This window comes from Pseudophryne corroboree, chromosome 5 (assembly GCF_028390025.1).
Source record: "Pseudophryne corroboree isolate aPseCor3 chromosome 5, aPseCor3.hap2, whole genome shotgun sequence".
NCBI classification, from domain to species: domain Eukaryota; kingdom Metazoa; phylum Chordata; class Amphibia; order Anura; family Myobatrachidae; genus Pseudophryne; species Pseudophryne corroboree.
The window spans coordinates 594,804,501-594,820,518 of NC_086448.1; positions in this window are offsets into that span (position 1 = coordinate 594,804,501).

Consider the following 16,018-nt stretch of genomic DNA (forward strand, 5'->3'; position numbering starts at 1 on the left):
CAAGTTACTTCATGTGAGGTATGTATACTGCGAGGCAGAGTTACTACAGCTTCTAAAAAAGACAAGTGGAGGAGTTGCCTGTTATGTATGTCTAAATCTATACTGAGTATTCGTGTGTCTGCATGCAGAAGGCCAGCCCACCTACTGTTTTTCAGTCCCTTGCCCACTGCTTTTCTGTCCACAGCTGTTAACATTAGTATTGGGACTTATACCTCATGCTGGATGCAAAAAATCCATCTGAAGCAGGCATCCCATTGCTGTCCAAATGCTACCAATGAGAATAAAAGTCAACTGTCAGAATCCTTACTAAATTTCTCATGTTTTGTGTCTTAGCTCTATCATCACTCCTTCAGTTCAGCATACAAGTTGCAGTCTGTGTTACTCACTGCTGAAAACTCCTGATTAGTCACCTGTGTTCAGCAGCTGGTCTCTCTGCTCATTGTGCTTGGTTGTCATTGAATTCTATACATGCTGCTTCTGTACAGCGCTTTCAGCATTCTGTTTATAATCCTAGTGTGATCCTCCATAGCGTTCCCCTTCCCGGTGTTTGGGCCTAAACCAAAGTTCCTTCCAAAACCAGTCATGGACTTCACCATCTTAGTTCCAGTCAGCTGACTCTCTACTGACCAGTCCTGCCAAGTCTAGTGATCAGCCGACACATCCAGCCAACCCAGAACAATCCTTGTGTGTAAAGCTATAGTGAGATGGGTGAAAGATTGTGCTTGTCTCGGGAATTTGAAAAATAGCAGCTCTGAAGGGAAGGGGCCCTCTAGCCCTTATATATACTAGTATAAATGGTATCCTCACAATGCTCACTTTTCCAGTTGTCACAAGGGTATATTATACACAATGGTATTTGAGAAATTTCAAGTATAAACTTATTTTGCATGCATAAACTTACAATCTGGGCCCAGAAAAAGCTCTTGAAAGACTCATTCAGCAGACAAATCTCAACACACTAAACCTGGAGTTCACAAAGGAAATATGTAAGACCACAATCAATTTTCTGGACCTAACTATATTTATTCAAGATGGAAATATTGAACCTAGTCAAAAACAGTTGACTGCAATAGCTATATGGACTTGAGAAGTAATCACCACCCTAACTGGATGTCCAATATACCTAAAGGTCAAATGAGACAAATAAAATGAAACTGCTCAAGAAAATAAGACTGTAAAGAACAGATCCATAATCTTATTCAACAATTGCAAGAAATAAAGTATAACCTGAAAGAACTCACCAGAAACAAAGAAGAAGTGGATAGTATTGACAGGGATTATCTTTTACAGTATAAAACAAATGAGAAAATTGCCATCAGTACGTAGAATTCTTTACGAACTATTCGAACCAAATGAAACTTTTGGAGAAGAGCTTAAAAAGACACTGGAACATCTTAACGATGGACGAAGAACTTAAATCCCATACACCACTGGTGCCAAAAATAATGTATAGTAGAGCACCCACCATCATGAATTACTTAGTGAAAAGTAATCTCAAGAAAGGAAAGGAGGAAAAAGTAACCTGGCATGGAAATACATGCCCAGGTTTCTATAAATGAAAGATTTGCACAGCCTTCAAAAAACCTCCAGTAGATCTACTAAACCCATAAAAATTATCATCTCCAGAACAACAGAAAAATAACTTAGAATCAAGGAAAGAATCACCTGCAACTCCAAAGAGATTATATATGTACTAACCTGTCCCTTCAGTTTACACTACTTGTGGAAAACATTCTGGAAATTGCATATCAGAATAAACAAACATCTTAACCATATTAAAAATAACATGGAAAACCACAGCATCCCTGAATATTTTAGAACTGAACATAACAGTGTTCCATCAGTTCTGGATTTTATCAGATTAAAACAAATAAATAAATCTTGGAGAAGAGGAGACTGGAACAATGACCTCCTAAAAGAAGAAACAAGAACAATCTTTGAATAAGACAAACTAACAACAAGAAACACGATACCTATAACAGCTTACCTAGGATTACATACTACCATAATTAGAAATACAGTATACAGACATATGAGAAATAATAACCAATAAAGAAGGCAGTATACATATTTATTCTGCATCTTTTTTCTACACATTTTAGTGTAAAATGTATATCTAATACAAAAATCTTTATTATGAACACCAATCTAAATAGTTGATTATAAATGCACAACTTGCTAAATATAAAATTTTTACTAATGTATGTCCGTGTGTGTGTGTATATATATATTGTGAGGAGAGAGACACCAGATGGTCTGAAGTGGAGTACCAGACCAGTCCAAAGGAGCCTCGCAAAAAGAAAATGGGATCCGTTCCATATTTTGTGACAACCTGGAAAATGCCTACAGCAGACTTTAGAAAATCCCAGGGAGACAGCAGGAACTATTTTAGCTCCTGTAGTTTGGTTTTGATAGAAAACCAGTAAGGGTCCCTGGGGGTTGATGGGAGAAGAGGGTGAGCCCCATCCATAATGTCAGTCCAGATCTTGTGGATTCTGCAGCCAGGATGGCTGAGTAATTGTGCACCTGTAGGATACCTAAAAGGGCTGAAGCTTACACAGGTGCAGGACCACTGATGCTGACTAGCAGCAAGAAGCTAGGGCCTGTAAGGGGGCTAGTGTCACGGGTCTGTAAGACTGTGAATGTCTGAAGGTTCTTCGGTATCAGTGGTTTCGGTCAGGACGCATTTCTACTGAAATGGGACGCTGCACGCATTGGTGACTATAACCCAAGACACTGTGTTGTGAATGTTTATTTGTAGTGCTGTTGGCAAAAAGCTTTTCACTGCTTGATTCATTGTTTTGGTAGACTGTATGCTGTGTCTATAACCACCTGACGGCTGTGTGATGTTAAACAGCCAGGGAGATTGTAGTTACCCCAAGTTGTGGTGTGAACAACTTGGTTTTGTTTTATGTAGAAAAGAACCTATGCTTTAGTAAAACTGTTTTGTTTTCACTATATACCTTGGTGTCAGTATTGTTTATAAATTTAAATTTTACAAGGGAGTATATAAATTATACAAGAGAGTACGCATATGCATTCTGCGCCATGTCTACACAATGTTTACCTTTATGAGTATACTATGTAAATTTCACATTAAATTTATCATTAAAATAGCCTATCATTAATGCACAACTTGTTTAATGTATGTTGTTACTTGTTATATGTATGTCATCAATGTTGTTTATTTTGGTGTATATACATACAGCCACTGTGCTGATTTTCATATAAAAAAAAACCCAGTAACAATTAAGAAACTAAGAGGGTACACCAGAATGACTGCTGCCAAAACAAGGTTTCAGAGGCACATAGAAGAAACCCAAAAGTACCTTCCCTCGAATGGAAACAGCAGTGCCTTGGCCTAATCCGAGGAGTGATAGCGCTAGGTGAGGGGGAAATGACGAACAACCATGATTGTAGAGAAGGGTGGAAGTGATGCGCCGCCTCCAATGAAGTGATTATATAAAACCCCGGACTGAAACTCGGCTCTGGCATCCTGATGAAGCCTGCTCAGCCAGACGAAATACATTGATCCCGTAGCTAATTTATTGCCGGCAGACACCAAAGCTCCATCCCAGAGTGGCACAGTAAAGTTCAGTTTTGGCAAGACCACACTACCAGTGGTGAGAATAAAAGGGCAAGCCACCACAGACTACAAAAAGGCATATTACCAGCAGCTTTGTAACTAGAATTCTGTCATGAACTGCTTCAAAAGAGACTAAACTCCATCTCACTGCGGACTGCATGTATACTGGAGCTAAACTTGAGCTACACCGGGTACCTTATGTAGAGGATAATACACATTTGCACAAGGGAGAGTAAAATACACAAAGTATTACCTACTTTTACCTACCTACTGGATGTATGTTTTTTATGGGGTTTTTTGGTAGATCATTGTCAGTTTTTTACCTTTTTTTAATATTTTGTTTTGTTGTTTTCTGTTTGTCCATTTACACTGTTAAAGAATATCAGAATTAGGAAGAGTGCTGTAAAATCTTTGTGCAGAGCTGCAGCTAACCATGTGATCATACTATGTATATGTTATTTTAAATTAAATAAATCCTTACATTTTTTAACAAGAACAATTTGTACAGTGCATTTATTGTATGCTCAGAATTAATACATTTTTAGGCTTACTTTTATATGATTGTAAATTTATGCAAAGACAATAACGATATAAATACTTGAAATTTGAAAATACCATTGTGTATAATACACCCTTGTGACAGTTGGCAAAGTGAGTGCTGCGAGGACACCATTTATACTTGGGTATAAAGCTTCCTGCTTTACAGGGCCAAGGTTGACAGTTCCATAGGTAACACAGTTCTGTGTATGAGCATTGTAGTTGTGCTCCCTTGCTGAACCAGTCCGCTCCTGAGAACACTTACCATGACCTAGTCTCCATCAGTGTTAAACCCGGTGTCAGCATTTACCCAGTATATAATCCAGACAACCGCTGCAAATCTGATAATCTAGACCATCAATGCAAGTCCATTATGCCAAACCATCGGTGCAAGTCTCATATTCCAGACCATAAGTGCAAGTCCGATATTCCAGACTATTGGTATAAATCCGATATTCCAGATCATCGGTGCAAATCCAATATTCCAGATCATCGGTGCAAGTCTGATATTCCAGACCATTGGTGCAAGTCTGATATTCCAACACCATTAGTGTCACCATCCGGTTCCAGCCTGGTCAGCACTTTAAGTTCAGTTCCAGTCCGACATCATCAGTATCATCCTTCCGGTTCCAGCTAGGTCAGCACTTCAGTTCGGTCCCAATCTGATATTATCTGTATCAATTACCTAACTCCAAACAGAATGCACAGTTGAATTCAGTCTTCTTCTGTAGTTCAGTCCTCACCCTCCAGGTTCTGTCTGAACCTCTAGTACTACCAGGTGACCCAAACATAAAATCACATCCGGCCTGTTGAGCGCAGCGAGACCCAAAATCCCCTTGCAGGGTTTCTCTGGAGAAGACTACAGGTGGAGTAAGACTTCATGCCCCTGCTCTGGGTCTAGTCAGCTACTTGATGTTAGTGGCTGATGTATTTTCTGACTCTCCGCTGGACTAGCGCTATCCAATGTGTAGGATCTACCTCAAACCAGCTAGTTTCTGATACAGATCAACTCCCAATTTCAGTGCCTTTGTCACTGGTTGGAGACATCCAAATACCAAACTCAGAAACACATGATAAATAAATCTGTCTGTACTACTAATATCAATCTATGTGTGAATGCATGGTGCTTATGCTCAGTCAGCACCTATTTTAACAGCATATGCACAGTTTGCAGATATCCACAGTTTGCATTTCCACTTAATACCATCTAAGACAGGATCAGGCACCCTGTGTCCTGAAGGAGTAGAACAGCCATCACCAACAAGAAACACACAGTAAACAGAAAACAACAGGCTAACTTCAGTATCATTCACACTCAACAATACTTGTCAATTCTTAGGGAATGTCAGTGAATTCAGAAATTTTGCTTACAAGGACTCAAAAGAGAATAGACCCACCTCAAAGATTCCTATCATCTACCAGTGAAGCAGGTGGCCCAGAGGCTTAATTTGGCATTTCACTGTGAATTGTGCCAGAATATCCACACAGTCTTTTACTCAATGGCACAAGGGGTGGGCCACAATAATGCAATGTGTGGTACATGACCTCCATAATGTCCATCTCCCACATCTGCCTCCCAGAATGTCAGTAAGTATTCATCCAAATGAATACACAATTAGTACAAACAGAGCTTAACGTTAAAAAAGATCACAGCAAAGACATCAAGAATGACAAACAAAAGTAAAAAGGCAACAAATTCACAAGTAGTTTGTAAACTACAGGAGCAGTCAAATGTTGACTCACTTACTCCTAGAAGAGTTCTTCTGTATTTTTACAATTTTTACCAATTTAGAATACAAATAATAACACAAATTAAATTATGAAGTGAACATAACAACAGTAGCTACCTTAAAACAATTAATATCAAAGGGAGTTGCATAATATATTCTACTTGCAACAGAAAATTGTGTCTGCTATAAATGCACTTTCTAGCCGACATAACACAGCATCATGCCAAATCTTGGCATAACATACTGTACCTTAATGCAAGTGAGCAATTTCCTAATTTTCTTGACAGTTGCATTTCCAACTTACCTCCTTAACCATAGCAGCAGCAACTTTAGTATCCCCTGTAGTTTTGTTATTTGCCCAAAATACATGCAATATACTTTATAGGGGGTTATTCAGAGATGGATGCAGTCACTGCATTCGCATGCAGCGGCCACATCCATAGGGTCTGCGCCAGGCGTGTCGCAAGGGTGGAGCGCAAAATCAGGGTGCGGAAAAATTTAGCCGCCCACTACCCCTTACTACGAGACACTGTACTGGCAGCTGCAGAGCAGGAGGAGTAGAAGCAATGGGGGTGCACACTGACTCGGAGACTAGGTAGGGAACATGGCAGGCCAGAGATGACAGTGGGAGACAATACCAAATGGCACATGCCAGAGCTCTGCCCGCCCTCTTTAAATGTCTCACTGTGTGCTTGTAGCTGTGCAGCAGGATTACCTCTGTCCTGCAGTACCACTCTTTGCCCCCACTGCTGTAGCACCTTTCTTTCCTGGAAGCTGCAGCACATATCTCTACTTCAGATCTGCAAAAGCTCTCTCTGCCCTAGCTTCTGAAGCACCTCTTTCTGCCCCGGCTTCTACAGTACCTCTCTCTGCCCCAGTGGCTGCATCACTCATCTCTACATTGATGCTGCTACACTTCTCTCTGCAGCAACTGCTGCAGCACCTCTCTCTGCTCTGGCTGCTGCAGCATTCTCTACATTGATGCTGCAGCACCTCACTCTGCCCTTCAGTCTGCTGCAGCACCTCTCTGCATTAGAAGCTGCAGCACCTCAATCTGTCTCTCAGACTGCTGCAGATGCTCTCTCTGACCCTCTGGCTGCTGCAGCACCTCTCTCTGCACATCAGGGAGCTGCGGTACAGCTGCCCCTTAGGCTACTGCAGCATAAATCTCTTTGCCCCTCAGGTAATTCTGGGACATTATTTTCATTGAAGCATAGTGGGATTATCAGGTTTGGGATGGTAGTTCTAGAGTATTGTTTTCATTGAGGCATCACATTGGGGGATTATCAAATTGGCAGTGGGGGGGGGGGGGCAATTTTGGTGCATTATTTTTAATTGAGAGTTTCAGGTCTGTGGGGGAGACACATTTGGGGGATTATTTTCATTGAGGCCTTGGAAGATTATGATATCTGGATAGGTAAGTTTTAGGGCATTATTTTCATTCAGAAATTGGTGGGGTTATCAGGTCTGGGGGGGTCATATTTGGTGCTTTATTTTCATTAAGGAATTGGGGGATTGAAAGGTCAGGTCAGTTGGGGTATATATAGTGTATTTAATTTATTTGAATTAAATGATTAAATAGTTAAATACAGCTACTTCCATAACAACTCTACTGTTGTGTATTGTGTATAAGGGGCTCAACCCTAGTATAACGTATATAAGGGGCTTTACTGTGTGGCGTAATGTGTACAAGGGGCTCTACTGTCTGGCAAAATGTGTATAAGGTGTATTACTGTGTGGTGTAATTTGAATAATGGACACTACTGTGTGGTATAATGCCCCCTTCCAATGAAGCCATTATTTATTTATTATTACCAGTTATTTATATAATGCACACATATTCTGCAGCAATTTACAGAGAATATTTTACCATTCGCATCAGTCCTTGCCCCATGGGAGCTTATAATCTATCTATCTATCTATCTATCTATCTATCTATCTATCTATCTATCTATCTATATAGTTGCCCAATTCACGGCACTCCCGATTCCCAAAAGTGCTTGAAGACTCCACGTAAATGGCCGGTGCCCTCCCTGGTTACAGCAAGGCTGTGTCCAAATATACAATGCAGAGTTTGGGCGGCACTCACGGCGCAGAAAAAACAGACAAGCAAGTCTGAGAGTTGCGATCAACGTTTCAATGTATTTTATAACATTTTCGTCAGGATAACAATGCAATATTTTACTCACCCTTTTAACTCCGTCTGACGGTCCATGGCGCCTCCTGCAAGCCGCGTCGCGTTCTGTCCAACTGATGACGTCATCACGAGACGCCAGCCGCGGCGTCATGGAGAGTACGGACCGGAGCACACAAAATCACCTTAAGACAGACAGAGATACAATTAAGTGTTACATGCAAAGCACACATTTAAACTCCATCAAGGCAGTAACGGGCACAGTAAAAGTGATACTTCTAATAAATTATGTATCAACTAGAATAAGGAGCGATACATCATGATAAATAACAAGAAAAATGTTTGACCCGTACTGTTTGAATGGGAGGAATGCACAAGACACAATTAGTGGCACCCATCAGATGTCAAAATCGTTAAAGTGGGACAAACATACAAGATGAACAATAGCAAAAAGTAACAGAATAAAAAACTAATGTTGTAAGAAGCTGATAATAATTATAGCAACATACAGTAGTTAATGATAAATACGTTATAAGAAAGCTGATAACCCAGCTTGTTCATTTAACCCTTTAGGGGATAGGGTATCCAGTATAAAAATCCACCTAGCCTCAGCTCTGAGTAAAATTTGAGCCCTATCTCCTCCTCGTTTTAATGGGGGAATATGATCAATAATCCTATGTCGCAAAACCGCGACAGAATGTTTGGCCTGCAGAAAGTGTCTAGCAACAGGTTGGTCGCTTCGACCAGACGAGATGGCAGCCCTGATGGAGGCACGGTGTCCGGCCATCCGTTCTTTGAACATGCACTCCGTTTTCCCCACATAGTGGAGACCGCACGGGCAGCTCAGTGTATATACCACAAATTTAGTAGTACAAGTGACGCGATATTTAATTTTAAATTTCTTCCCCGTGAAGGGATGGTAGAATGAATCGCCTGTCAACATGTGGCTGCATGTAGTGCAGCCCAGGCACTTAAAACAGCCTGGGCAAGAGGACTTAAGAAAAGTGGTTGCAGGGATTTTTTTGGGTATACTTTCTATATTTGTCTTAACAACAAAATCACGAATATTCTTGCCTCTGCGGTAAACTGGCATAATCCGCGTATTAGGCTGGAGGCCAATTTTCTTATCAGTTTGTATGATGGGCCAGAATGTTTTAGTGATTTTATTAATCTCAGGGCTCAAAGTATTAAACTGATTAACCCAAATTAATCGGTTAATGTGATCAGTTTGTTTGACAGGATTGAGAGTGGCTTTTCTCGGTATTTTGAGCACCTTTTCTTTAATCGCTAACAGTTCAAATCGATTATAACCCCTCTGTTCAAATTTGGTAATCATATTATCGCATTCCACAACAAATTGATGTTCATCGCTGATGATACGTTTAAGGCGCAGCATCTGGGAATAGGGAAGTCCCTTGCGTAGTGCGATGGGATGGTGGCTAGATGACAGTAACAGGTTGTTCCTGTCAGTGTCTTTGGTGAATAAAGAAGTAATGATATGACCCTCACTTATTGAAATTTGTACATCCAAAAAGTTGATACTTTTATCATGTATGGTGTACGTGAATTTAACTGGGGAATCAGACAAATTATGAGAATCAAGTAATGACTCAAGTACATTACGTGGTCCAGACCACAGCATAAGCAGGTCATCAACGTAACGCAAATATAACAAAACAAAAGTTTTGATAGTAACATTGGACAGGAACAGCTCGTCCTCAACCAGCAACATGTAACTGTTGGCGAATGAGGGCGAGACGTTACTGCCCATAGAACAACCAGACAACTGTAAATAAAAATCATTATTAAATAAAAAGTAATTACGTTGTAAGGTTAATTGTAATAAAGTCATAAACAACTCAATATTTGGTCCTGAAAAAAAAGGGTTATTACGGATCAGGGTTTCGACAGCTTTGAGTCCTTCCGTATGAGGGATGCATGTGTAAAGATTTTTAACGTCAATAGTAACCAATAAGCAGCCGTTTGGAACAGACTGGATAGTTGCAAGTTTATTAAGAAGTGTTGTAGTGTCCTTAAGGCAGTGATCAATTGATTGAATACAGGGTTGCAGATAGTGGTCTAGAAAAATGGAAATTTTCTGAAACAACGACCCTCTTGCCGAAATTATCGGGTGTCCCGGAGGAGATTTACTGTCTTTATGTAATTTCGGTATTGAGTACAGTATTGGTACTACAGGGAATCTGGTGATTAGAGCTTCAGACTGTACTGATGTTAAGAAACCCTCACTGACTGCCTGGGACAAAACCTTATCCAGTTCATTTTTAAACGATGTGGTGGGATCAGACGGTAACTTTCGATAGGTAGTATGATCTGCTAGTTGGCGATCCAACTCAGCTATGTAATCATAGGTATTTTGTATTACAAGGGCTCCCCCCTTGTCTGCCGGACGTATGACTATGTCATTATATTTGCTCAGGTCATTAAGGGCTTGCCACTCACTCTTAGATAAATTAGGGTGCGTGCGCTTAGCATGTTTAAAGGTGTTTTGAACTTGATGGTCCACTGTCCTGGAAAATACTTTGATCGATTTATTCTGAGACACAGGATCAAATCTTGATTTAACCCGAAGGGCAGGAGGCATAGTTGTATGAGTAGGAGGAATTGGATGCTGTAGGAAATATTCTTTAAGGCGAAGTTGTCGCTCTAGCTTGAATTGCTCAATTTTCAAATTGAAAGGATCTGGTTTGGTGGTAGGGACAAAATTAAGGCCTTTAGACAATACTTGTAATTCAGTAGGAGAAAATTGTCGGTCAGATAAATTAAATATTATCTCCGTTTTGCGTAGGTTGTTTTCCTTTGTCGCCGACCTGTTGCACTGACCACCTCTCCGCGTGAATTGACGCCTGGATTTGTGGGTGCTGCTGGGGTGCGAACCCCTAAAGGGGGTAAACCCTGGCTGGGGCAAGGAACATCGGCTTCACTGGCTGTTGCAGTGCCTTCCGTGGAGGAATCAGTGTCCAGATGGTGTACGTTAAAGCGATTAAAGGGGCGTCGTCTCACTGGTCGTTTGGTGGTCTGAGTGCCAGAGATCCATGGATAAACCTGTCTCTTGGCATAATCGTTATTTACAATGTCTAGCTTATTCCGTTTGTATGAAATCAGGTCTTTCTGGTACTTCTCCATTTGTGTGGTAAGTTTCTCATACCAATCCGTGGAAGTATCACTTACCAGGGTTGGTTTATGTGCAGTCTCAAAAATGTCAATTTGAGCCCGTATGGATGCAAGCTCACGAGTAACCTCCTTGATGACCAGGAGGATTAGGTCATAAGAACACTTGTTCAATATCGAGACCCATTTTTTGCAGAAAGCTGCGTTGAATCTCCCGATGGTAGGGATGTTCTTAATGCGGAAGCCCCTTGGTATTTTTCCTTGGCGGTGATAGTCCGATAAGGTGACCCCATGATAATAAAAGTCTTTTTCTCTGCGTTTGAGTTTGAATAGCTCGCGGAAAAGATGGATGTTATCAGAAATGGCCCCCGTGGCCGCAAGGTCTTCCTTAAAACGCAGTCTGGCAGCATCTACATCGGAATAACTAAAGGTTTCACCTGGTGTCAGATCGATAGCAGAAAACATCTCATCCAATTCTGTGTCAGTGGGTGCCGACATCATGGGTCTGTGCAAGGCTCACCGTGAGAAGAAATGGTGCAGAAAAATAGTGATGTGTCCAAGTGACACGTGCTGCTGTGCTCCACACCAAAAGTCCAGACGTAATAATAAGCAGGGATGGGTGCCTGAGTATGACCATAAACCTACACGGTTGTAGTGGTCCAAATGTAGTTGCCCAATTCACGGCACTCCCGATTCCCAAAAGTGCTTGAAGACTCCACGTAAATGGCCGGTGCCCTCCCTGGTTACAGCAAGGCTGTGTCCAAATATACAATGCAGAGTTTGGGCGGCACTCACGGCGCAGAAAAAACAGACAAGCAAGTCTGAGAGTTGCGATCGTTTCAATGTATTTTATAACATTTTCGTCAGGATAACAATGCAATATTTTACTCACCCTTTTAACTCCGTCTGACGGTCCATGGCGCCTCCTGCAAGCCGCGTCGCGTTCTGTCCAACTGATGACGTCATCACGAGACGCCAGCCGCGGCGTCATGGAGAGTACGGACCGGAGCACACAAAATCACCTTAAGACAGACAGAGATACAATTAAGTGTTACATGCAAAGCACACATTTAAACTCCATCAAGGCAGTAACGGGCACAGTAAAAGTGATACTTCGAATAAACTATGTATCAACTAGAATAAGGAGCGATACATCATGATAAATAACAAGAAAAATGTTTGACCCGTACTGTTTGAATGGGAGGAATGCACAAGACACAATTAGTGGCACCCATCAGATGTCAAAATCGTTAAAGTGGGACAAACATACAAGATGAACAATAGCAAAAAGTAACAGAATAAAAAACTAATGTTGTAAGAAGCTGATAATAATTATAGCAACATACAGTAGTTAATGATAAATACGTTATAAGAAAGCTGATAACCCAGCTTGTTCATTTAACCCTTTAGGGGATAGGGTATCCAGTATAAAAATCCACCTAGCCTCAGCTCTGAGTAAAATTTGAGCCCTATCTCCTCCTCGTTTTAATGGGGGAATATGATCAATAATCCTATGTCGCAAAACCGCGACAGAATGTTTGGCCTGCAGAAAGTGTCTAGCAACAGGTTGGTCGCTTCGACCAGACGAGATGGCAGCCCTGATGGAGGCACGGTGTCCGGCCATCCGTTCTTTGAACATGCACTCCGTTTTCCCCACATAGTGGAGACCGCACGGGCAGCTCAGTGTATATACCACAAATTTAGTAGTACAAGTGACGCGATATTTAATTTTAAATTTCTTCCCCGTGAAGGGATGGTAGAATGAATCGCCTGTCAACATGTGGCTGCATGTAGTGCAGCCCAGGCACTTAAAACAGCCTGGGCAAGAGGACTTAAGAAAAGTGGTTGCAGGGATTTTTTTGGGTATACTTTCTATATTTGTCTTAACAACAAAATCACGAATATTCTTGCCTCTGCGGTAAGCTGGCATAATCCGCGTATTAGGCTGGAGGCCAATTTTCTTATCAGTTTGTATGATGGGCCAGAATGTTTTAGTGATTTTATTAATCTCAGGGCTCAAAGTATTAAACTGATTAACCCAAATTAATCGGTTAATGTGATCAGTTTGTTTGACAGGATTGAGAGTGGCTTTTCTCGGTATTTTGAGCACCTTTTCTTTAATCGCTAACAGTTCAAATCGATTATAACCCCTCTGTTCAAATTTGGTAATCATATTATCGCATTCCACAACAAATTGATGTTCATCGCTGATGATACGTTTAAGGCGCAGCATCTGGGAATAGGGAAGTCCCTTGCGTAGTGCGATGGGATGGTGGCTAGATGACAGTAACAGGTTGTTCCTGTCAGTGTCTTTGGTGAATAAAGAAGTAATGATATGACCCTCACTTATTGAAATTTGTACATCCAAAAAGTTGATACTTTTATCATGTATGGTGTACGTGAATTTAACTGGGGAATCAGACAAATTATGAGAATCAAGTAATGACTCAAGTACATTACGTGGTCCAGACCACAGCATAAGCAGGTCATCAATGTAACGCAAATATAACAAAACAAAAGGTTTGATAGTAACATTGGACAGGAACAGCTCGTCCTCAACCAGCAACATGTAACTGTTGGCGAATGAGGGCGAGACGTTACTGCCCATAGAACAACCGGACAACCGGACAACCGGACAACTCCGTCAGAACGGAGGTCCGGCGGCTGCGGCCAGCGGCATCAGCATGCGGGGATGTTCTGATTGGGGGTAAGTGGTATTTATTTGCACTGTTTGACATTTGGCACTAATCCTGACGAAGGGGGAGACCCCGAAACGTTGATCTGCACTAATACTAAGTTTGCTGCTTTTCTGAAGACTCCGAGTGCCGCCTCGTTTTTCACTGTTTGTATGCAAGGTGGACGCTGTCAACGGAGGAGGGCACCTGAGCAAGACAGTCCCGTGCAAGGGACATATCCAAGTGCCGGAGTCCATTTTGTTGTATATATATATATATATATATATATATATATATACACACACACACACACACACACACACACACACACTACGGTGAGTTTTTGTTGGGAGCTAATTAACCTGCCAGTATATTTTTGGCTTGTGGGAAGAAACCGGAGCATCCTGAGGAAACCCACAAAAGAACGGGGAGAGTATACAAACATCACACAGTTAGGGCCATGGTGGCCGTAATGCTAACCATTACACCATCCCCTATATTGTTGCACTGACCCGATTTTAAACATGGGGAGTACCCAAACTAAACTTTCACCCTGAGCTCCACAAAGTCTAGAACCGGTCCTGTCACCAGTTTAGGATTTTTAAATATTGTTTATTTTCATATGTAACATGCTACCACATGTTGGTTAAACCCCCAGTGCGGTACAGGGGAGGGGGGTGCAAAAACATATCCTTGCTCCAGGCACCATGGCGCCTAGCTACACCTCTGGTCTGTGCATGCGCACCAGCCATAGTGTGCGTCACTTCACAGAGTGATTGCACCCTGGAAGGATGTGATCGCATAGTGATTGACAGTGGCTGCTGTCAGGGTGGCATCAACGCAGCGTTTGGTGCTGTTTTGGTGCAGGCAGTGGTCATCCTCTAATCGATGCATTCTCAATTAAGTTGAGAATACATCGCGGGGTGGCACAACACACATGCTAGGCTGCCTTGCCCTCTGCTGGGCGGCACACAGCATGTGGGTAATTGGATGCAGATCTTGCTGCGGAATCAAGACCTGTGTCCATCTCTGAATTATCTCTATAGTTATTTATTTAAACGTTCAGTTTACTCAGACTCTAAAATATATGTGACTTAAATTTTGAAGTACTGTATGTTGTAAAAATATTTTAATATACTGCAGTTTATACAACCTCCCCCCCAAAAAAAAAAAATAGTGTATCTTATAAAACCCTCATTTTTACTCATACTAAATGCTACAACAGCTGTAGTGCATATTATTTTTTGTTACTTTTTCAAGCAATGTATACCACAAAACATTTGGCTAAAATGACTCTATCTACTTTAGTTTTCACACGTAGTTGTAAACACATATTTTCTACTCATAATGTGTGTATGTATTTCAAATTCTTTCAATAAAGTTTACAGAAGTCTAGTTCAAAATTGACAAGGAGGTTTGTTTGTCCACTTTTGTTTGTCCACTTTTAAGATCATCCTTAACATCTGCAATTCTGTCAAGAGGTGCTGGTAGCACCATTGACAGAATTATTCAACCAGTCATTAGCTACAGGAGTAATTCCAGGGGACTGGAAAAGAGCAAACGTAGTCCCACTGCACAAAAGTGGAAGCAAGGAAGAGGCAAACAACTACAGACCAGTGAGTCTTACATCAGTAGTAGGGAAATTGATGGAAACACTCTTAAAAGAAAGAGTTGTAGATTATCGCAAATCTGGCAATTTACTGGATCCCAAACAGCATGGATTCACTGGGGGGAGATCATGTCAAACAAATCTTATTGACTTTTTTGATTGTGTGACTAAAGTGATGGATAAAGGTGGAGCCATGGATATAGCTTATCTAGACTTTAGTAAGGCTTTTGACACAGTTCCACAACGCAGACTGCTAAATAAACTTGAAAGTTTGGGATTGGATATTAGGATTATTGAATGGATAAGATCTTGGTTGAAGGATAGAAAACAGAGAGTTGTGGTAAATGGAGTACATTCACAGGAGGGAAATGTTACCAGTGGAGTACCCCAGGGATCTGTACTTGGACCAGTGCTTTTTAATATCTTTATTGGTGACATTGCAAATGGCATTAAAGGGAAAGTATGCCTTTTTGCAGATGACACAAAGGTATGCAACAGGGTAGACACACCTGGTGGGGTAAAACAAATGATTGAGGATCTAGGTAGATTAGAGGAATGGTCAAGAGTCTGGCAATTACAGTTTAATGCCAAAAAATGCAAAATCATGCACTTGGGTCT